The sequence below is a fragment of the Macaca mulatta genome, chromosome 2 (genome assembly GCF_049350105.2).
Source record: "Macaca mulatta isolate MMU2019108-1 chromosome 2, T2T-MMU8v2.0, whole genome shotgun sequence".
NCBI lineage: Eukaryota > Metazoa > Chordata > Mammalia > Primates > Cercopithecidae > Macaca > Macaca mulatta.
Window position 1 is genome coordinate 58,805,023 of NC_133407.1, and position 22,043 is coordinate 58,827,065.

The 22,043-nt window shown below is 40.7% G+C and overlaps 1 protein-coding gene and 1 pseudogene across 2 annotated transcripts in view; both read right to left on the reverse strand.

The window, feature by feature from the left end:
- PLCH1 (phospholipase C eta 1) overlaps positions 1-22,043 on the reverse strand; it is a 253,598-nt gene that overhangs the window by 143,939 nt on the left and 87,616 nt on the right. The window lies entirely within an intron of this gene.
- On the reverse strand, positions 1,442-2,374 carry LOC100424314 (ferritin heavy chain pseudogene; annotated as a pseudogene). Its single transcript, XR_001443165.3, has one exon. The product of XR_001443165.3 is annotated as a ferritin heavy chain pseudogene (transcript).

The following is a 22,043-nucleotide window of genomic DNA, read 5'->3' on the forward strand; positions in this document are numbered from 1 at the left end:
GAGCTGACTTTGCCAACAAAGCTCATCCTTCTTTTTTCCGAAGCAGCCAGCTGTGACTTCATTTTGGATTTAGGCTATGATTTTTCTGATTTTTCTCTTTGCATGTGAATGTTTATTTGTGAAGTCTTGAACTTCATGCTACTTCCAACTCTAGAAATGATTTGGGCAAGCTGCCATGTTTATAATCTTAAAGCCTCCAGCTTCCCAGATAATACAAACTCTCTCTCGTTATTTAATGAATGTCAAACTCATAATGTCATGCAACGTTGCTGTTGGAAGATTTCTATTTTTCCAACGTGTCTATTCTCCTAGTTACTCCTAACTAGAATGAGTAAACCTGAATAAATCGGAGACATCTTTACAGGCAAATGATTAAAGGGTGTGACTGCCTGCCATAATATGGGAACAAGATCTGGGGGAAAATATTAATGAATAAAGGATTATAACCCTGGACAAGCAAGCTAATGCAGCTTAAATACATAACAGTTTCCCCAAAAACTAAATTGGATTTTATACTACATATAATTATATTCCATGCATCTCTGTATTATAGCACCTTAAACAATGTAGATAACTAGTAAATATTGGTTAAACAAATGAGTGAATGAAAAAAATCTACAAGATATACCACCTTGTTGGAAAGATAGGTTCTTGGCTGCCTTAAGTTTCCCATAAATAAACCAGGGGCCAGGGGTGGTGCTCACACCTGTAATGCCAGCACTTTGGGAGGCCAATGCAGGAAGATCACTTGAGTCCAGGAGTTCAAGACCAGCCTGGGCAAAATGGTGAAACCTCGTCTCCACAAAAAATAAAAAATACTTAGCGTGGAGTGGTGGTGCAAGTTTATGGTCCCACCTACAGAGGAGGCTTAGGCAGGAGGATCACTTGGGCCCAGGAGGTTAAGGCTGCGGTGAGCCACGATCATGTCACTGCATTCCAACCTGGGCTACAGAGCAAAACCCTGTCTCAAAAAATAAATAAATAAACAATGTATATGGCAATCACAGTCCTTGGTACCAAAGACCAAACTCCAAGCCTATCTGAAGACATCTGATGTTACAGTCATTGGAAAATGAAAGGGGAAGGAGGGGGCTAAGGGGAGCAACAAAAGGTTGACTGTGTTTTCTTCTGGCAGTGTTCTTTCACAGCCAGTACTGTGCCTGTGGCCATCTCCCAGGCTCAGGAGATCACCTGGGGAGCCTATCTTACTCTAGCCCGTCAGATTCACTTTCCCAGGAACTGGAAGTAGAACTTTGATATGGTTTGCATTTGTGTCCCTGACTAAATCTCAGGTCAAACTGTAATCCCTAGTGTTGGAGGAGGGGCCTGGTGGGAAGTGGCTGAGTCACGGGGGTGGATACCCCCACTGCTGTTCTCAGGATAGTGAGTGAGTTCTCATGAGATGTGGTTGTTTAAAAATGTGTGGTACCTCCCGCTTCTCTTTTTTTTGGCGGGGGGGTACCAAATTTCTTTATTTGAAGGAAGGGTACAAATCAAAGAACTTAAGTGGATGTTTTGGTACAACTTATAGAAAAGGTAAAGGAAACCCCAACACATGCATGCACTACCTTGGTTACCAGGGAAGTCAACCCATGGCTATGGGGAAATTAGCCTGAGGCTTAGCTTTCATTATCACTGTCTCCCAGGGTGTGCTTGTCAAAGAGATACTCTGCCAAGCCAGATTCGGGTGCTCCCATCTTGCACAAGTTGGTCACATGGTCACCCAATTCTTTGATGGCTTTCACCTGCTCATTCAGGTAATGCGTCTCAATGAAATCACACAGATGGGGGTCATTTTTGTCAGTGGCCAGTTTGTGCAGTTCCAGTAGTGACGGATTCACATTTCTTTCCAAATGTAACGCACACTCCATCGCATTCAGCCCGCTCTCCCAGTCGTCATAGTCTGGTTTCTTGATATCCTGAAGGAAGATTCGGCCACCTCCTTGGTTCTGCAGCTTCATCAGTTTCTCAGCATGTTCCCTTTCCTCATGAGATTGGTGAAGAAAGTATTTGGCAAAGTTCTTCAAAGCCACATCATCACGGTCAAAGTCGTAAGACATGGACAGGTAAAGGTAGGAAGCGTAGCGCTCCAGGTTGATCTGGCGGTCGCTGGCGGCCTCTGAGTCCTGGTGGTAGTTCTGGCGCACCTGCGAGGTGGACGCGGTGGTCATGGCGGAGGCTAAGGACAGGCGGCGGCGGCGGCGGTGGCCGCGCGGTGCTGGAGCGGCGGGCTGCGGGGACCTTGGGGCGGTCCGAGGGCGCGGTGAAAAGGTGAGGGAGGACTGGCTATGGGCGGCCGGCCGAGATGGGGGACGGGGGACGAGCGCCGGGTTCCGTCCCAGCACTGTTGAAGCAGGAAACCCCGACGACTCTCAGTGAAGAACGTCCGGCCCCGCTTCTCTTTCTTCCGCCTGCTCCAGCCATGTAAGACATGCCTCCTTGTTCTTTGCCTTCTGTCGTGATTGTAAGTTTTCTGAGGCCTCCTCTGCCATACTTCCTGTACAGCCTGCAGAACTGTGAGTCTATACATTACCCAGTCTCAGGTACTCCTTTATAGCAATGTGAGAACGGACTTACACAAATGTCTATCTCTGCTGATCACTTCCGGGAAAGACATCTAAACCAGGGAGCTACAGGGTGGCCATTTCCAAGCATGCCAAAGCAGAGAAAGTCTACAGAGAAAGAGAATGAGGCAGATGGCAGGGAGAGCTGCGGGGATCAGAGCTGGACAGGAAGGCCTGCCTGTGCTCCCAGCTCACATCTTGTGAAGCGTGGTCATCCTTGAGTTGCTTGAGATGACTCAGTATCCAAGATGTCTGGGTGATAAAATGGCAGGGTGGAAGAAAAACTAAAATGGGAGTGAGTGAATGTAATAATAGTATAGACTTCCTTTGAGGGCTCTGTGAGCCACTGAAGGGTTTTAAGCAGAGTGACCCATGTTGGGATACACACCTTTACAATCAGCCCCGACTGGCTGAAAGTAGAGAATGGGTTAGAATGGAGGAAGATTGCAATTAGGAGGCTTTTGTGGTCGTTTAACAGCCTATGGTCCCAGGGAAGTATCTGTTGCTCACATGTAATGCTGCCTACTAGCACAATTTAAACGCACAGGCTATTTCTCTTCAAAAGGGCATATATTATGTAACATCTCTAACCATTACATGAAAACTCATTCTTTGTCACCCAGCATCAACGAATTATTAGATTATTGGCCCAAAACCTCCATGATTATATAATGTACATTAGGACTAGAAGTTAAGTCACCAGAGAGTTTCCAATATTTAATAGTGCCATATTTCACAACTGCCCAGGGAGAATATCAGTCTACTACTCTGTTAGCATGGTATCCAACATTGCTTCCTTAATGTTGTAGATCCTTTCCTAAGTCTGTCAAAGCAAATTTCAACAAACGAATTCATAACATAACATTTGTGGTAGCAGATATTTTGCTAATTTCACAAAATTCTTCTAAATCCTTTAAGGTTTGGGACTCGCTACACTTCTGATTATAACTGAATATTAAGCTAGCTAAAGAGAGGTAAAGTGCAAATTAGGTACTGAAATGGTGACTGTCATGGTTCTGCAATAAGAAAGAATTTAGCTTTCTACAATTACTTGAGCCCTATAGCTTCCATGTCACCTGGAATACATATTTAAAACTGACTTTCAACGAAAAAAGAAAAAGCACAAAAACAAACTCCTTTTAAGATTGCTTCACTGGCCCTAGTATTTACCATTTTTTTTAACTAAAAATCTTGAGAATTCAAGTTTTCCTATAACTTGTCTTTATAGATTTTTGTCTTAGACTTAAGTGGGCATAAGTGTTATACTACCTCATATTTCTCTCTGTATGATAAGCCCAAATATTCCTTAACTGTGTTTGATCTACTATGTGGTCAAAATATGGGGGATAGGAGAGAGGTCCTCATCAAAACTCAAGATTAGCAAAAGCTGAGGAATTTTATCAACACCAGACCTGTCATACAAGAAATATTACAAGGAGTTCTTCAATCTGCAAGAAAAGGATGTTAACAAGCAAGAAGAAATCATCTGAAAATTAGTAGAACTTGAATGTTCCTAACACAAAGAAATGACTTATGTTTAAGGTGACGAATATCCAAGTACCCTAATTTGATCATTACACATTGCATGCCTGTCTCAAAATATCACATAAATACGTACAACTGTTATGTACCTAAACAAATTTTTAAAAATAATTTTTTTAACTTTTTTTAACTTTTTAAAATCTCAAGTTTAGGGCACCTGGATCCTGTCAGTTGAAAACTTATACTAAAGCCTCAAAAAAAACCCAAAGGTTTTTCTGGCAGCGAAGTTATTAAACAGGGTCAGAAAGTAATCCTGTTTAATCAGTCAAAAACCTAAATAAGACCACTGATGCTAAGATTCACCAGCTGCAGAAGGTTGGCATACTAAAAAATGGATCCAGAGTAATTTTTCCCAGTTGTAAGAATAGTGAAGGCATTAATACAATAATAAAAAAAGAATAGCTAAATCTGCCTAGCATTTAGTAGATACTCACAATGTAGTATTCACAGTGCCTTGCATGCTTGGAGTCATTTAATAATCAAAACAACCCTATGAGGTATGTGCTATTATGATCCCTATATTATAACAGAAGCTACCAAGGCATAAATAAGCTAAGTAACTTCCCCAAGGTCACACAACCTATAAGTGGTAGAGTAAGATTTCAGCATTCACATTCTGAACTACTTCCCAAGGCCCAGATGTTACTTTAAATTAAAAATCACTACATTATATAGCACAATGAAAGTAGAAAGCAAAACCCAACTCAGGATAAATTGCAGGCTCTCCTGCACTGTCTCTGCCATCACCTTCATTGAAAGAAGTTTAAGGGGCTCCACTTGTGATTGTTAATTTTATGGGTCAACTTGACTGGGCCACAGGATGCCAAGATACCTAATTAAACATTATTTGTGGGTGTGTCTGTGAGGGTAGTTCCAAAAGAGGTTAGCATTTGAATTGGTAGATAGAGTAAAGCAGATTGCGCTCTCCAATGTGTATGGGCATCATCCAATCTGTGGAGGGCCCAAATAGAACAAAAAGGCAGAGGAAGGTTGAACTGGCCCTTTCTGCCTCAATGCTTGAGCTGAAACATCGGCATTCTCCCACCCTTGGACTGGGATTTACACCATTGATGTGCCTGGTTTTCAGGCCTTCAGGCTTGGACTGGAATTTACCACCAGCTTTCCTGGGGCTCCAGCTTGCAGAGAACAGAGGATGGGACTTTTCAGCCTGCACAATTGTGTGAGCCAATTCTTTAAATCTCTCTCTCTCTCTCTGTCTCTCTCTCTCTCGCTCTCTCTCTCTCTCTATATATATATATATAAAATATATATATACATAAAGTCGTCCCACAGTATCCATGGATGATTGTTTCCAGGACTTCCTGAGGATAATCTTTGGGGATTCTCAAGGCCCTGATATAAAATGATATAGTATTTACATATAACCTATGTACCAGCCTCCCATATATATATATATATATATATATATATATATATATTTTTTTTTTTTTTTTTACATATGCACAACGTGCAGGTTTGTTACATATGTATACTTGTGCCATGTTGGTGTGCTGCACCCATCAACTCATCAGCACCCATCAACTCGTCATTTACATCAGGTATAACTCCCAATGCCATCCCTCCCATATATTTTGAATTATCTCAAGGTCACTTATAAAACCTAATGTAAATAGTTGTTGTACTGTATTGTTTAGGGAATAATGACAAGAAAAAACTCTGTATATGTATAATACATATGCAATTGTTTAAAGTATTTTCAATCCACAGTTGGTTGAATCCATGGATGTGGAACCCATGGACACAGAGGATTGGCTATATATAAATCTCATTTTTATCTCGTATGTATATATACAGATTATACACACACACACATAGGCAGACATACAGTCATACATCACTTAACAACAAGGATATATCCTGAGGAATGTGGTGTTATGTGATTTCATCCTTGTATGAACATCATAGAGTGTATGTACACAAACCTAGATGGTATAGCCTGCTCCATACCTAGGCTATATGTATAGCTTACTGCTCCTTGGCTACAAACCAGTACAGCATGTTACTGAACTAAATACTATAGACAACTGTAAAACAATGGCATTTGTATACCTAGACATACAAAAGGTACATTAAAATGCAGTAAAAAAGATAAAAAATGGTACACTTGTATGGGGCACATGCATGAGTGCTGCTTGCAGGACTGGAAGTTTCTCTGGGTGAGTCAGTGAGTGAATGATGAGTGAATGTGAAGGCTTGGAACATTACTGTACACTATGATGGACTTCATAAACATTGTATATTTAGGCTACACTAAACTTTTTTTTTTTTTTTTTTGAGACGGAGTCTCACTCTGTTGCCTAGGCTGGAATGCAATGGCGCCATCTTGGCTCACTGCAACCTCCGCCTCCAGGGTTCAAGCAATTCTCCTGCCTCAGCCTCCTGAGTAGCTGGGATTACAGGCACGCACAACCATCCCCGGCTAATTTCTGTATTTTCAATAGAGACAGGGTTTCACCATGTTGGTCAGGCTGGTCTCGAACTCCTGACCTTGTGATCCGCCTGCCTCAGCCTCCCAAAGTGCTGGGATGACATGCGTGAGCGACCACGCCTGGTTACACTAAACTTATTTGAAAATATTTTTCTTTCTTCACTAAATTAACTTTAGCTTAATGTAACTTTTTACTTCATAAACTTAAAATTTTTTAACTCTTATAATAACACAGTTTAAAACACACATTGTACAACTGCTCAAAAATATTTTCTATTTTTGCTCTAAGATAGTTTTATATCTTTGTCCTATAAGCTTGTTTCCATTAAAAATTTTTTTAAACATTTTTGTTAAAAACTAAGACACAAACACACATATTAGCCTAGGCCTACACAGTGCCAGGATCATCAATATCACTGTTTTCCACCTCCACATCTTGTCCCGCTGGAAGGTCTTCAGGGGCAGTAACATGCATGGAGCTGTCATCTCCTGTGATAACAATGCCTTCTTCTGAATACCTCCTGAAGGATCTGCCTGAGGCTGTTTTACAGTTACCAGTTGGTTTGTTTTTTAATAAATAGAGGGAGTATACTCTAAAATAACAATAAGAAGTAAATATTAGGCCATTGGAATTTTTCAGCTCTATTAAAATCTTACGGGACCACTGTCATATATGCAGTCCATCACTGACTGAAACACTGTTATGTAGAGTATGACTGCGTGTGTATATATGTGTAAGAAATGTATTGTAAAGAAATGACTGTATATCTCCAATCGATTCTGTTTCTCTGGAGGACCCTGAATAATACACCATTCTTGTATTAGTCTCTAAACTCTCTCCTGGGAGCCAATTTAAAAAGAGACAAATGTACAAATAAATGGCATCCTCAAGACTTTCTATGTCAAATGACATTCAACAGAAAGTCAAATGACACAGAGGTCAAGTGCATTTCCCAATTAAGGATCACAAGAACCCACAGGAGTCAGGACAGACTATCAATGCCTTAGGAGGCAGAGCAACAGCAGCACCCAGCAATCTCCTGGGTGAGATACAAACAAGCCTCCTCCAGGAATACTTATATATTTAACGCTACCATACATACCAATGACAATTACATGGCAGACAACTGGCCAAAATGTTAATAAAGCAATCAGTCAATTATGATACGCTTTTTGAGTTTTCCCTAATATTGCTGGCTTCCTTTGTCAACTATCCATATTCACGTGGAAACAGATACCAAAAGTTTAAGAAAAATGCCTGAGAATCTCTATCTACTAACATCAGTTTTTATACAATTTGTATTGTGGAGATTCAGGGAACCTCCATTAATCAAAGTTTAACTATCTAACATTACTTTAGCTCACAAAAGTTCATTTTATGGGATTATGGTTTGAGAATCACTGATCTAACGCTCTCTTTATTCTTCCGAAAAAAAAAATGGGTCTCATGAAATTCTAGAAATCATCTCATCCAGGGAAATATTCGTTCTAGTTTTATCTTATTGTGTGTTTTCCTAGAAATAATGGGCATGCCATCATAAGGAATGAAACAATGGCATTCACAGCAACCTGGATAAAATTGGAGACTGTTATTCTAAGTGAAGTAACTCAGGAATGGAAAAACAAAACATCGTTTCTTCTCACTCATAAGTGGGAGCTAAGCTATGAGGACGCAAAGGCATAAGAATGACACGATGGACTCTGGGGACTCAGGGGAAAGGGTGGGAGGAGGATGAGGGATAAAAGACTACACACTGGTACAGTGTACAATGCTTGGGTGATGGGTGCACCAAAATCTCAGAAATCACCACCAAAGAACTGATTCATGTAACCGAACAACATCTGTTCCCCCAAAAACCTATTGAAATAAAAAATAACTTTTAAAAAAATTATTTATTTATTTATTTTTTTTTTTATTTTTTGAGACAGTCTCACTCTGTCATCCCAGAGTGCAGTGGCATGATCTCAGCTCACTGCAACCTCCACCCCCTGGGTTCAAGCAATTCTCCTGCCTCAGCCTCCCTGGTAGCTGGGATTACAGGCATGCACTACCACACCTGGGTAATTTTTGTATTTTTAGTAGACAGGAGGTTTCGTCATGTTGGCCAGGCTGGTCTCGAACTCTTGACCTCAAGAGATCCTCCCGCCTCAGCCTCCCAAAGTGCTGGGATTACAGGCGTAAGCCACCGTGCTCGACCAAAAAAGAAATTTTTTTAAATAAAAAATAAAATTAATTAATTTTAAAAAAAATTGGCTGGGCATAGTGGCTCACGCCTGTAATCCCAGCACTTCGTGAGGTTGAGGCAGGCGGATCATGGGATCAGGAGATCGAGACCATCCTGGCTAACACAGTGAAACCCCATCTCTACTAAAAATACAAAAACAAAATTAGCCAGGCGTGGTGGCGGGCACCTGTAGTCCCAGCTACTGGGGAGGGAGAATGGTGTGAACCCGGGAGGTGAAGAATGGCATGAACCTGAGAGGTGGAGCTTGCAGTGAGCCGAGATCACGCCACTGCACTCCAGCCTGAGCAATAGAGTGAGACTCCACCTCAAAAAAATAAAAAATATAAATAAATAAATAAATCACACACTTTAAATGAGAAATAACTGTATTTTCTGAAACAAAATAGAGAAGAGTGAAAAAAATTTTTTAAATAAAAATATAAATAATGAGCATGCAATCAGAAACTGACATTTGCAGGTGTTGTGTGTTATTGATAAGAAAGGTAGGCTTAGTGGTCCACAATCGATCTACGTGAGAAGCAAAAGAACATGAGGTTTTATTTTTACCTGGGAAAGACACTGCTCCTTACACCTAGAAAACATGGAGCATGTATGTCCAGCTTAAAAACACTTCCCACATTCTTCGCATGAGTCGTGTGACTCAACTTTGGTTAATGTGAAATAAGTACAAGTTCATAAGTGGGTTTCTGTGAAAGCTATTTCAAAAGGGGGCTGATTCAGTTAAAAGGTAAGAGGTTCCACCTAAAAATAAATAAAATAAAAATAAAAGTACTAATTCCAAAAAGCATACAATTAAAGAAACAATTTTTTGAAGGAGAAGGATAAGAATTTCCAAGAAAGGAAATTCAAATCTTGATTTTATGCTGAGTCATGTTTATACTTACAATTACTATCTCTGAATATCAACAAGTGAAAAATATTAACTTTCTGATATTCTCCTCTTCTTTTGGTAAGAACAGGCTCCTTTTTAAAAAATCAAATCTGAGCCATTGTGGCGGCAGGGACATTCAGTCAGTAGAACTCCTATAAATGTTTCTGTCTGAATAAAGATTGGCATCAAGGGGTTACAGCAAAATTTCTTTTTCACTTATTCTTGGTGAGATATAGTTACTTCACTTACATGGTACTTCCTAATTTTCAAAGCCCCTTCTCATACATGATCTCAACTCACACAATCCTACGAGACAGAATAGAGAGGGAATATTGAGATATTTCCCCTAAAGCCCAAAATCCTGATGTCCAATTGCCCCTAGATATCTCCAGCCTAATATCCCAGTACCCCCAAGATACTCTGAACTCAGTATGTCTAAAACCAAATTCTCCATGACCCTCACCTTTTTTGTTTTTTAAAGAAATGGAGTTTCACTATGTTGCCCAAGCTCGAGCACTGTTGCCATTCACAGGCACAATCATAGCACACTGCAGTCTCAAACTCCCAGTCTCAATCAATCCTCCTGCCTTAGCCTCCTAAGTAGCTGGGAATACAGGCGTGCACCACTGATCCTGGCATAGCCTCACCTTTTTATGGGTACCTGGGATTTGTTTTATTCCTTGTATAAGACACATAGTCACAGAAATCACTAGTCATGAAGGAAGGAGTTATTTGTTGTTGCTTTTTGGTTTTTGTTTGCGACAGAGTCTTGCGCTGTTGCCTAGGCTAGAATGCAGTGGCACGATCACAGCTTACTGCAGCCTCGACCTCCAAGGCTCAAGCAATTGATTCTTCCACCTCAGCCTCCCAAGTAGCTAGGACTACAGGCACATGCCACCATGCCCAGCTGTTTTTTCTTTTTTTTTTTTTCAGTAATGACCAGGTCTCACTATGTTGCCCAGGTGGGTCTTGAACTCCAGTTCTCCTGCCTCAGCCTCCCAAAGTGCTGGGAGAAGTTTTTTAAACTCACATTTCCCTAGAAACAGGAGGTATGGCAAGACAATATGAAGAGCAGGTGGCCTCACAGAGAACCACCATGGCCAGTCAGGAGGTAAAGGGAATGGGATAAGGGCAAAATGTGGGCAAATGTTTTCATTGTTTGTTCCAAAGCAAGGAAGGAGTGAGGCAGGTTAAGCAGACTTGGGATTGACTAGTTTGAATAATTTTGGCAGGATCTGGGGGGAAAGGTGCTATACTTAGATGTCTGGTATCTGGCCCTGGATGATTAGGCAGATGGGTGGTGGCCCAGGTTTGAAAGACTGATACAGGACACGGTGAGGGTATGGGCTGTGGATTGGTGGGTTTGCATGTGAAAGGTGTGTTTCTGGAGAGCTGTTTACAATCTCTAGAAATCAGCTAACCCTGGGAGGGGCAGCTCCTCCAGGGTCAACAAGGCCCCAGATGTGAACGCATTAGGATACAAAAAAATAAAAAGAAATGGTTATACACCCACCTACATATGAAACTCTCTTTGCTTCAGGCTCATGCCTGGATGACATCAACCACCCACTGGCCCAAGCCTCCCCTTCTCCTTCCTGAACATCGCCCCCTCTGTCCTCACTGTTCAGTCCTTCAGCACTCACCTTAGCTGTCACTATAACCTCTGAAATGACATCCTGAATAGTGACCAGCTAGTGTCACAGTTCTGCCTCACCCCACCCTTTCTCAGCACTGCCAACCATAATGTGCAACTCCAGCCTCCTCATCCCACACCCAAATCCTTCGTAGACTCTTGTTTTATCTTTAAAAGTATGTGAAATTACACATTCAACTCCATAATGAGAGTTCCCCAAAGTCCTTCAGTAAAACTGGCTTTCAAGGAATAACCTTCTTTTTATCCTGACACTTCTCCAAATGACCTACAGGGTAAAGTCACCACCATTTGGAAAACACAGGCCTAAAGCAAAGAACCGAAACTCCTTTGCATGGTCTATGAAGCCCTCCCTAGCACACTCCCTCCCTAACTAGTCATCTTATTTCCCACACAACCTGTCTCCTGCCCCGAGCTCACACTCTCTATGCTCTGAAAAGATAAACCCATAAACATATGCTCCTGACACTCTGACTCTATTTTACTGGTCTGGGTTTGGATAAAATAGCTAAATAAAGCAGTGAAGCACAGGGAACATTACAATACATACCTGTGGTTGTTTTAAAATATATCCACAAATTCTTGGACACTCCTTTCACTGGGAGATGAAGTCCAATTCCCCACCCCTTGGACACAGCTAGCCTTAGTGACTCCTATCTAACAAATAAAATGCATCACCAGAACAAATACTGATAGAGAACCTAGACTTGTTGCAGCTGCACAAAATTAACCACCACCTTCCTTTTTGATTTCCAACTCTTCTCAGAGAGTGAAACAATTTTGTATCAATGCTGTATCATGCAGGGCCAGCCTACTTGCTTTTCCTGTTCAGTAAGCTGAGGATACAAAGCACAGCTAATAAAAAATGCACGTATTCTTAACCTGAGAGTCAATAAGGAAAGTGAATGTGGTCTTCTACCATAAAAACAAGCATTTGTCCTCTTAACGTTTTAAAGAACTCCCTACACACACTTTAATATTCCCAGGATGAAAGATGCTTGACTGCCTCATTCAATAGTAATTTAATAAGAATGTTTCTGGGGACAGCACTATCAAGCAGAAGCCACATTTCCTCAACCTGTGTCTCCTAAACTTGCAGAATCTGTTAGATCAAAAGACACAATGAACAGGAAATTGCATTTTCTTTGCAGAACAACAGAGCAGGCAAGTTAGATCAGAGAGAAAAAAGATACACAAAGAGCATTAGGAAAAAAAGAGAGTCTGAAGGCCCCTGGCAAAGCAATGCCCAGATGACTTTTGATATGAAAAAGGTTTTAACTGATGACTGGAAAACACTTAATTCTGTGTTTCACCCTCACTCTAAAACTTAACAAGACTTTTTCAAAAGTCTTTAAAAATAATAAAATTAAATTTTTTAGACTTCTGAGATAAGACAAAAAGAAATGATTGTACAATGGTAAGACAAAATAAACATCATTCCTTTAATTCACTCAAGTAGCTGTAAGCATCGATAGAATATCTACACAGCACTGCCTAAGAATTTCTGATCCTAAAGCATAGCTAGATTCTTAAATCCTGTGCATTTTACCTGCTTTCTTCCCTTTCCCTGGTATTTACTGCCCCTACTATATGTAGTAGAGGAATTCTGGTAGAGGTCTGGGAAGAAGCAATTTGTGTTTTAACCTGCTGTATTTACCCAAAGGCAATAAAACTGAATTTGTACAAGTTTTCCAATTGAAAACTCAGAAGACTTGAAGATTTAACTCTTGGATCTAACGGGGAGAAAAGCATAATGTAATTGTAATATAGTTATCTTAAAATCCCCCAGCTCTAGGGGTAGCCAGACTGTGCCCCTAAGGTCAGAGTTCAGGAATTTAAATTCTTCTCAGTCCCCAGGGAACAATAGCAGTAGTATGGGAGATTTCCTGATGTCCAGCTTCAATTCTCTTACATTCATCAAATCAGGTTGAAGACAAAGAAACAAAAACAGGCAGAAGAACCATCACTACAAGATGTTAGGGCCTCGGGAAGGAAAAGAAATCCTAAAAGGGCAGCTTTAGGGACAGCTGGGACCATTTATAGCCTCAGTATGTTTACGAGCTTCTGGCCTTGACGTCCTCCCTGGTAAAAAGACTCTTCCTCTTTACAAAGGCCTACTCCCCTGGTGAACATGCAACTTCCAGCCGGAAGAAGGGCCTGGTCACATTCAAATCTCCCTAAGTGCCACAGTTACTCATATGTTCTGTCTTTCAGCAAATAAATGGTGAGTATCTACTGTGTATGAGAAGTATTTCTAGGTGCTAAGAATACAATAATGAGTGTGACAGACAGAATGCCTGTCTTCATTAAGCGGGGGTGATGGACACGAAACATCAAATTAGACAACAAAGCATTTCATAATATTTGCCCTAAGTACCATGGAAAGGCACAGCAGGATATAAAGAGAAAGCAAATGACAGAGGACCTGGCACAGGCTTGGCTGTCAGAGAAGGCTTCTCAGTGGAGGTGGCTGATAATCTGAGCTCTGAGGCTGAGCAACCATCAGCCAGGGAAAAGCAGGGGCAGAGCCGGCCACAAGGCAGGACCAGCACTGCCAGAGTACTTTGTCAATGCCCAGGGAGGGGAGGCAGGGCCAATGACATAGGCCTCTTAGGCCATGCTAGGGATCTTGGTTTCCATCCTGAGAGCAACAAAAATCCACTGAAGGCTTTTAAGCAAGGAGGTAACCTGATGAGGCTGGCCTTTTGTAAAGGTTAGCCTGGCTGTGGCTTGGGGGACAGTCTGGAGGGCAAGAGGGAGGCTCAGAGGGCAATTCGAGAAACCCAGGCACACAAGGAGTGACTGAGACCAGGGCAATACTGAGATATGTAGGCTCATAATTTGGGCCCTGCTCAACCAGTAACCATTAAATATCTCCTCAACATTGATTTAGACATACCTGAAGCTGCTAGAGGAAAGTGAGGCAAGGAAGCCCTTGGGCATCAACTCCAGCCTCTCCTCCACTGCCCTATATAATTCTGTTTTGGCCCTAAAATAATAACCTGATCAAGAAAACAAACCATGCTACTCAGCAGACCTTGTTCCCCTTAGAAGGAGGTCTAGGGACCATCTGACAGGCATGTACTCTTCAGGCAAGGTGTGCACACCCCAACTAGCACCATGTAAAACCTATGCTACAGCTCAGAGCAGCCCTGCCATTGCAAGGGAGGGGTCTCACTTCTACCTCTTATATTTCTAGTCATTTCAGTTCCTCCCATATTACACAGCACCCTGGGCCAGGCAGCTGACTCATCTTTAATCTGACTCTGATTTGGACTGTGATCATGGTAGTGGGAATTGGGGAAAAAAAGAACCATTCAAAGCCCATTAAGAAGTAGAATTAACAAGGCTAGGGGAGTCAGTGCTACAGGCACAGGGAGGCATGAGGGAGGAGAGCATCACACTTCTGCAACTTCCTGTGGTCTTCCACAAACAGCGCCCCCACCCCCCAAATAAACACTCATGAAACTAATAAAAATGTGTACAGCTTTATAGCTTATACTATTTTACTCTCATTATATCATCTGACTGTCACAACAGTCCTATGAGATGTGACAGGTATAATCCTTGTTTCAGAAGTAAAATTTCCAAAAATTTCCAAAAATGACACAATTAGTACACATAGGAAAGTACCCAAACCAAGAACTTCTGAATCCAAATCCCTGCCCTTGCTACTAAAATACATTATCTGTATATGATACAATAATCTAATAGTGTCATAAACAAGCACCAGCAACTCGTATTACCCCTGAGAACATGCCAGGAGAGATCATTACTGGTGGACTAGTGGGAATAGCTATGGCCAGGGGACCAGAGGCCTCTCAAAGAAAATGTTACTTGGGAGTCTAGAATTAGCCTCAAGTCACTGAACTGGAATAAGCCTTAAGTCACCTTTAAACCACAGAGAAAATGACAAAACACACCATGAATGAAGTAGGAAATTAAGAGAAAGTAGGTGAAGACATTCATAACATATATGACACACATTATCCCTACCTCATATTCAATGAGCTATTAGGAATCAAGAAAAAAATCAGTATTAAAATGATTACAGGATATAGACTATGTGTAGAAGGAGAAATTACCAATAAACATGAAAAGATGCTCAACAATGCTAGTGTTTAAAGAAATGCAGATTTATGGGAGGCCGAGGCAGGTGGATCACCTGAGGTCAAGAGTTCGAGACCAGCCTGGCCAACATGGCAAAACTCCGTCTCTACTAAAAATATAAAAATTAGCCATGCATGGTGACAGGTGCCTGTAGTCCCAGCTACTAGGGAGGGTCAGGCAGGAGAATCACTTGAACCCAGAAGGTGGAGGTTGCAGTGAGTCGAGATCACACCACTGTATTCCAGCCTGGGTAACAGAGTGAGCCTCAGTCTAAAAAAAAAAAAAAAAAAAAAAAAAGCAGATTGAAACAATGATATTCAATTGTTGGTTGAATTTAAAAGGCTGACATTACCCAGTGTTGGCTAGAACAAACAGGCTTTCTCATAGACTAGGGGGAAAAATGTAGCACCATCTGTGAAACTTTCCAATGTTCTTACTCCGAAAGTCTGCAACTTTAGCTCTTGAAGTTTACACACTGCACAAGGATTCAAAGGCACATGTAAATGAATGCCTGTTACAGCATTACTTGTAGAGCAAACAACTCAAATGTCCATCAGAACTAATTACTTTAAAAAAGTTCAGTCATGGTATTATATTTAAAACTATGCAGTTGTTTAAAAGAGTAAGGCAGATATAAGTTAGGAAAGACATACACCAAACTGTCAATTGTAACATCTACAGAGGGGAATAGCAGCTGGGGGGTTGGAGGGGGGTGGGGTGGAGGAGTACGACTCAAAAGAGAACTTTTATATTTTATTTCACATACTTCTACAGTATTAAATTTTCCCAAGGACGGGCATAGATTAATATTACAATTTTTTAAAACCAGTAAGAATGTCGTATTATGAAAAAAACAAAACTCTGGAGCTTAATATTACTGAGCAAATGAACTGCAATGTAAACGTGCTCTACTCTTATTTACTTTGTTTCAGATAGCTTTCTCTTTCAATATGAAGTAATTACCACCTGATCTCTCATGAAACATTAATATAGGGGATCCCTAATTCCTTCTTCCAATTTTATTGATAGACAAATTAGATGTTCCAATTATTTTCTCTGAAATACTATTTCTAAAATCAGTCCTCAGAGACAACAAATTCTTACCTAGGATAAACTAAAAGAAAACCTGAATATCAATCAACTTCCATTTTTCAAGTCCTAACTTCCTAGCCTTTCTTCCATCCAGGAATCTGTAAAAATATGTAAGTTATGCCTCAGAGCCTTTGGACCCATGCCATTAGCCATGCAGAACAAGCTTATTAATTTGACTTCCTTGGCGAACACACTGTTCGAATCATCTGAAATGAGCAAGAGGACACAGCCAAGCCCTCGGCAAAGATTTTAGCATTTATTTGACTTTACACCTAACACTACCTCTCATTTTTCCAGGCATTCCTGGAGTTTTGACAGTGGGAAGCCCGTTAACTTTAATCACTCATGCTACTGGACCCCTCAAACAGCTGTTAACATTTTTTTAAGCACCATGTTAAACTTCTTAGATCTGATCATTTTGTAGCTTGTACTGTATTTGTACTGTATGATTTATCTAATGGACACGAAGAAGCCAGCATCACATAGATAGCCAGACTAAGATTATTATCCGTCAGAGTTCTGTAGAGTCAGTAGGACAAATCTGACTCAATCTGACATCCAGTCACAGCAGGTCAGAATCCCCATTCAGGTTGGCAAAGGAAGAGCTTTCTGTTTTGTTTTTTTGTGTGGGACCCGGTTGAACACATTCTCATTTTATGAGCCCACTTTGAACATAGCACTACATTTTCAAGATCATTTATTCATCAAACACTTAGTACTAGGTTTCATCTACCATTTATAGAATGCTTATTACATGCTGGAAGAGTTTTAAATGCCTCATCTCATTTGCTTGTTCTCCTCACTGCTGCTTTCAGACCACTGATTCCTCCCCACACCTACAAACAAAGCACAAGTCATTGGCTCTGACACCTGCTACCTTGCCTCAAAGGAGTCATAACCCACCCTCTCAGGCATTCACCCTCATCCGCTGATGATTTCTGCACCAAGCCCCACTTCTATTCTGCCATCTTCCCTGGCAACATGAACTTGAAATTGGCTGATACACCACGCTTTGGCAGTTTTATTCCTGGACCACTTTACTTGCAATAATCTGTCCTCCACCCACCTCAGCCTCCCACTTCAATAGTCCCACCCTAGACCTCTAATTATACAGTGCCACTAACTGCATAATTCCCAAAATCTCCACTTCCAGATTTCCACTAGACTACAAGACTACTGCCACCTGGGTGGGTGGGTAATTTACATGTATATTACATATATTGCTGGAAGATATATATATCATATATATCTTACATATATATCATATATATCTTACATATATATATATATGATGCAGTCTCACTGTGTTGCCCAGGCTGGTCTCTAACTCCTGGCCTCAAGCAATTTTCCAGCCTCAGCCTCCCATGGCTGGGATTCCACACATTAGCCACTACACCTGGCCTGACCACCTAGTTTTTGTTTTGTTTTGCTTTCTTCTCTTCCTCTGGTGTCACAATTATTTCACCCTATTGGGAGGTCCAAATCATTGGCTATATTTGAACTGTTCAAATGCCTTCCTTATGGCCCTCTTTACCCAGTGTTGGTTCCACAGTCTCACACATGCACTCAGTTCCTTCACCCCCCATTCCCTTACCCAGATTAGTTCCTATTCTCCACATCCTTTGTGCCTGCACGAAACAAGGGAACAAGGCTCATTTTAAATTTATACCCTCACTTTTCAAATAGGCCCTCATTTCCCTTGTTAGTTCATTTCATCACATCTAAAATGCCTTCTACACAACTTTTCTCTTCAAATCTCCAATATCCTTCCCACTCTTCACGAGTAACTTTGCTTCTAATTTCACCAACAAAAGAAATAGGTAGAAAAATTCCTTATTCCAACTACCATCTTTCACCTATGCCTGTATACTCCACTTCTTCACTCTCCTACATCATCAATTTGTTTTTTCTCTGCTGGATTATTCATAAGAATCTTCAAATATGCTATCAAAACTGCCTTAAAAAATTCTGTTCCCTGACCCTATATCCCTCCCTAGTGTCCACCCCATGTCTGTATATATCTTTAAGGAAAAACTCAAAAAGAATTGTCTCTCTCCATTTTTCTCCTTCCTCTCTCTTTTGAATCCATTCCAACCAGGCTTTTGTTTCCACATCTCCACTGAAACCAGGCTGATCTAGCATGCCCATGACCTCCATGTTGCCATATCCAATAGCCATTTCTCAGTGCTCATTTTACTTAACTCCGCAGTAGCATTTCACTCGGCTGAACATACCCTTCTCCTTGAAACTCTTCCCTCCCATGGCTCCGGGGACATCATATTCCCTGATGTTTCTCATGTCATATTGTGCAATCCTCCTTGGTTTACTTTGCTGGATAATTCTCCTTTCCTCAGATAAATCTGGAGGAGCCCAGGACTCAGCCGGTGACCTTCTTTCTCTCACTCTTTAGTGATCCTAGCAAGTACCATGATTTTAAATACGTGATGATTCCCTAATGTATATCTACAAAGCTACAACCTCTCTCCTGAGGTCAAGAATTGAATATTCAAACTTCCTGTCAACATCTCTACCTGTAAGTCTAATCAACATCTCAGTCTTAACATATCAAAAGAAGAACTCTTGTCCCCCACTCATACACACATAAACCATTTTCTTCCTCTCTCAGGTCTCTCCATCTCAGAAATGTTGTCACCATCACCATTTATCCTGCAAGAATCTCTTTCACACTCCATATCTGACCAATCAGGAAGTCACATCAAGTCAACTCTCAAAACATATTCTAAGTTTGACCACTTCTCATAACCTCCCCAGCTTCTGCTCCAGTCCAGACCACCATCATTTCATGTAATAATATCATGACTGGTCTCCCTGTCTCCTCTCACCTCGTAATAAGTCCATCCTCCATGGTGCAGTCTAAGAGGTCCCCTAAAGAGAATCCTACCATTGCCCCACTTAACATTTTACAATGGCTTCCAATTACCCTTAGGAAAAACTCTAAATCCCATAGTCTGACCACTGGCTACTTCTCTGACTCATCTTCTACCATTCCATTCTTTGTATTATCGACTTTGTTTCCACTGCCCTGGCCTCCTTGCTATTCCTTAAATACACCATTCCTGACCCTGTCACAAGGCCTTTGCACTTGCTGTTTCCTCTTCCTGAACACTCTTCCTTTAGATGTTATATGGTTCACTCCCTCACTTTATCCAGGCTTCTACCCAAATGTCACCTCTTATAAAGCTTTTCTTGGATTCTTCTACCTAAAATATTCCCCAGCTAGGTGCGGTGGCTCATGCCTGTAATCCCAGCACTCTGGGAGGCCAAGTCAAAAGGACCAATTGAGCCTAGGAGTTCAAGACCAGCCTGACCAATATAGCAAACCCCATCTCTACCAAAAATTTAAATTAGCCGACCATGGTGGCACATGCCTGTAGTCCCAGTTACTCGGGAGGTTAGAACAATCACTCAAGCCTGGGAGGTCAAGGCTGCACGATTGCCATGATTGCCCCACTGCACTCTGGCCTGAGTGACAGAGCAAGACTTGTGTCAAAAAAAAGAGAAAATATTGCCCTTTAGTCGCTGTTTCTGTTTCACATCTTTATTTTATTGGATCAATCTTGCACTTTCAGAATTCTCGCAGATAACAGCAGCTGCCTGAATCCAAATCTCTCAATACATTCACCATGGGAGCGCAAATAAAGCCTTCCATAATCCATAACTAGGCGGTCAGACAATACTACAAACTTCAATGTACATATAAGTGATAAAATAAACAGCATAACCCAGCATAGCCAACCCTAGAATCAGACATCACCTGCATGGAAAAGAAAACGGGGTAGTGGGGACTTAGGAGTGGTAGAAAACAAAAATCTCTTCCAAAAAGAAAGGGTCCCACCCAAAAAGCTAGTAAACCAAAGAAAGCATTCAGAAAAGAATCGAAGATGAAATTTTCAAAGGAGTAAAATTACTAAATACATTTTAAAATGCAAATTCTTTGGAGAAAAATCAATAAAATAGTTTACAAAATACTAGCAAAACCACCCGAGGAAGAAAAGAATGAGAAGCACAAATAAATAAGAAACTCCAAAAGAGAAAGAACCATTGAAACAGAAGATATGTGTAAAAGACAATCTTTAACTGACTCAACCAAATAAATTTGAAAATCTAAATAAAAGGGATAATTTCCTAAAAAGATACATTTTCCCCCTACTTCACCCCAAAACAGATAGTAATAGTTCAATTTTCATGGAAGAAATACAGAAAATTACCCCCCCTCCAATAAAAACTACCTCCACAAAGAAGCACCAGACCCATGTGATTTAATAGGTGAAATTCTACCAAAGCTTCAAAGAATACATCATCCTTATGCTGCTTATATTGTTCTAGAGCACAGAAAAAGAAGCATAAACTGCTAAATTCTTTTCATGAAGCAGATATAATAATGATATCTAAACTTTATTTCATAAAAGATTATACTCAAAAACTATATACAACCCTCACTTATGAATATTTACATACATATAAAACTAACAGCACATAAAATATTATTTCATTAACCAGTGAAATTCTTTCAGGAATGAGAAAATGTTTCCTTCTTAGACAATTCATTAAGGTAATTCACCATTTCACCAGATATAAGAAGAAAAATCTTACGATTATCTTCAGAAATACTAACAGGCCTTTCAAATTCAGTGCCACTCCTAATTTCCAAAAGCATTCAATAAAATAGAAACTAGCAGTTATTTCCTTGTGAGTATGTGTGTGCCTGTGCACATTCCTCAGACATAAAGCCAGCATCTTCATGGAAAACCTAATGGAAAAACACTAGAGGCACTCAACTAAGGTCAGGAATAAGGCAAGGATGCCCGCTGTCTCCATCTAACCTTGTATTAGAAGAGACATTAGACAATGTAATCAGATAAGAAAAAAAAAAATCAAAGGCATGAGAATTGAAAAGAAAATAAAATTATAACTATTTTTAGGTTATGTAACCATATAACCTGTAAAACCCAAGACAATCAAAGATAAAAATTTTTTTAATTTAGTAAGGTAAAAAGTTAGAAAATTCACATACTAAAATAAATAGCCTTCATGTAATAACACAGTAACCAGCTAAAAATATAATGGGAGAGAAGATTCTCATAAATAAGTAAAAACAAGAACAAGTTTTTTTTAAAAAAAAGTTTCTGCGGCCGGGCGCGGTGGCTCACGCCTGTAATCCCAGCACTCTGGGCTCACTGCCTGCCTGCCAAGGTGGGCAGACCACGAGGTCAGGAGATCAAGACCATCCTGGCAAACACGGTGAAATCCCATCTCTATTAAAAATACAAAAAATTAGCCGGGTGTGGTGGCGGGCACCTGTGGTCCCAGCTACTTGGGAGGCTGAGGCAGGAGAATGGCGTGAACCCCGGAGGTGGAGCTTGCAGTGAGCCAAGATCGTGCCACTGCACTTCAGCCTGGGTAACAGAGTGAGACTCCGTCTCAAAAAAAAAAAAAAACAAAAACAAAAACAAAAAAAAACAGTTTCTGCAGCTAAATAAGTTGATTCTTAAGTTTA